The sequence below is a fragment of the Myotis brandtii genome, unplaced genomic scaffold (assembly GCF_000412655.1).
Source record: "Myotis brandtii unplaced genomic scaffold, ASM41265v1 scaffold639, whole genome shotgun sequence".
Classification (NCBI taxonomy): Eukaryota; Metazoa; Chordata; class Mammalia; order Chiroptera; family Vespertilionidae; genus Myotis; species Myotis brandtii.
The window spans coordinates 490731-493213 of record NW_005370452.1 but is presented as its reverse complement, the minus strand read 5'-3'; the positions used below and the strand labels follow the sequence as shown (position 1 = coordinate 493213).

General features: G+C 44.8%; 1 protein-coding gene across 1 annotated transcript in view; it reads left to right on the top strand.

Annotated features, from left to right (window-relative positions):
- Nucleotides 1–2483, top strand: part of LOC102240494 (isopentenyl-diphosphate Delta-isomerase 1) — an 8487-nt gene that overhangs the window by 4127 nt on the left and 1877 nt on the right. The gene's annotated exons all lie outside the window — the stretch shown is intronic.

The following is a 2483-nucleotide window of genomic DNA, read 5'->3' as shown; positions in this document are numbered from 1 at the left end:
TTTGAATATTTCTTGCCACTCCCTTCTGGCCTGCATAGTTTCTGTTGAGAAATCAGCTGACAGTCGTATGGGTACTCCCTTGTAGGTAACTATTTTTCTCTTGCTGCTTTTAATATTCTCAATTTTTCTTTTTCCCTTGGCATTTTAATTATGATGTGTCTTGGTGTGGTCCTCTTTGGATTCCTTTTGTTTGGGGTTCTCTGTGCTTCCTGGACTTGTAAGTCTATTTCTTTCACCAGGTAGGGGAAGGTTTCTGCTATTATTTCTTCAAATAGGTTTTCAATATCTTGCTCTCTCTCTTCTGGCACCCCTATAATTCGGATGTTGGTATGCTTGAAGTTGTCCTAGAGGCTTCTTGCACTATCTTCATATTTTTGTATTCTTTTTTCCTTTTGCTTTTCCGGTTGGGTGTTTTTTGCTTCTTCGTATTTCCTATCTTTGACTTGATTCTTGGGATCCTCTAGTCTGCTGTTGGGTCTCTGTATATTTTTCTTTTTTTTTTTTTAATATATCTTTATTGATTTCAGAGAGGAAGGGAGAGGGAAAGAGAGATAGGAACATCAATGATGAGAGAGAATCATTGATTGGCTGCCTCCTGCACGTCCCCTACTGGGGATTAAGCCCACAACCTAGGCATGTGCCCTTGACCAGAATCAAACCTGGGACCCTTCAGTCCACAGGCTGATGCTCTATCCACTGAGCCAAACCAGCTAGGGCTGTATATTCTTTATTTTAGTCAGTGTATGTTTAATTTCTAATTGGTTCTTTTTCATATCCTTGAGCGTCTCACTATATTTCTCGGAGGTTTCTAGAAGATTCTTGAGTAGCCTTATAACCGTGGTTTTGAACTCTATATTACCAGTTGTTTGCTTTCCTCCATTTCTTTCACTTGTGACCTGTTTCTTTGTCTCCGCATTTTGGCTGCTTCCTTGTGTTGATAGAGTGGCTTTGTGTGCTAGGTGTCCTATAGGGCCCAGTGGCTCAGCCTCCCTAATTACCTGAGGTGGACACTCTTGGTGCACCCCTTTGTGGGCTGTGTGCACAGTCTTGTTGTAGTTAAGCCTTGATTGCTGTTGGTATTACTGATAGAAATTGACCTCCAGGTCAACTGGCTGTGAGGACCAGTTGTGTCTACAATGGGAGAACTTCTGTGCTGGAGACACCCTTATGGGGCAGGGCTTGCTTCAGTGGAGCTTTGGCACTCACTGAGTCTGCTCCTTGAGTATGTCTCTTATGGATGTGAAGAGTTGTAATCTGGATGGTCTCACACTGACCACTGGGTACACTGGCTCTTGGATCTCCAAGGAGGCGCAAAGTCAGCCAAGGCCTGAGGCCACCCAGCAGGAGCTACAGAGAGATCTACAGATTCCTCCTCTTTGGGGTTTAGAGGTGAGGCGCAGCTGTGAAGGAATGCAGGCTGCTGACTAGCTTTAGGCCTTTTGGAAGCTCTGGGTTTCTCTGACCCAGCTGCAGTTTGACAGGTTTTTAGGCGGAGAAAGTCCAGGCCATTAGTATGCAAAAGCCTCTGCTCACAGCTTGGGTGGGGTTGTAAATTGGGTGGGGCGGGGTCTCAGGGAATCACCAGGGTGGAGCAAACAGCAGTGGTTGCTGTAGGCCCTCCCCCGATAGGTCCCTGGGTCTCTGTGTCCCGTGGCCCCGTGCAGGGACAATGAATGCTGCAAGCACCTCTGCGAGAAAGCAGCCCTCACATTCCTGCCCGATGCCAGACAATCTAGTTTCTCTCTGTATGAGTCTGGGTCCCCAGATTCTCGCCTGGAACTGGAGTTCAGAGCAGTCAGGAGCTTGTATCTCCCTCCCGATTGAAAAAGACAACAGTGTACCCAGCTGCCAGCCCCTTTCGCGAGCTCCTCCATACCTCCACACTTCCACACCTCTGCACCTCCTACCAGACTCAATGCGCTTTTCTCTTTCCTTCCAGTTGTAGAATTTCCACTCAGCCAGCCTTCCTGTGGTTCTGGATGATATTCGTTTTGTCTTTTAGTTGTAGTTTTAATGTGGTTGTATGCGGCAGCAAGTTCAGGTGTTTACCTATGCCGCCATCTTGGTTGTCTCCGAAATTTTCATTTCTTAATATTACTTATCAGAATTTACCTCAGTATTGAAACAGATTGATCTGTTAACCAGTACAAAGTTGACTTTTTATAATTGGTCATATCAAAGATGAATTATTTTCTTGTGGAAATCCTTAAGGTTATGAACCACAAGTCTGGGTGAATTAAAATCACCCCCCTTCTCCCAAATTGTCCCGTTTAAGTAAGACAAAATATCTGAATAAACAAAGTATCTCTCATCTAGTTAAATAGCAAGTATTTTTTTCCTCCCAAAAAGTAATATTAAGATGTAAAGGGAGACTGATACAATTCCAATTTGAGTGACTGCTTTTTTCTTTCTTTCTTTCTTTATTAAGGTATTACATGTGTCCTTATCCCCCCATCCCCTCCCCGCCTGCCTCGCGCGCGCCC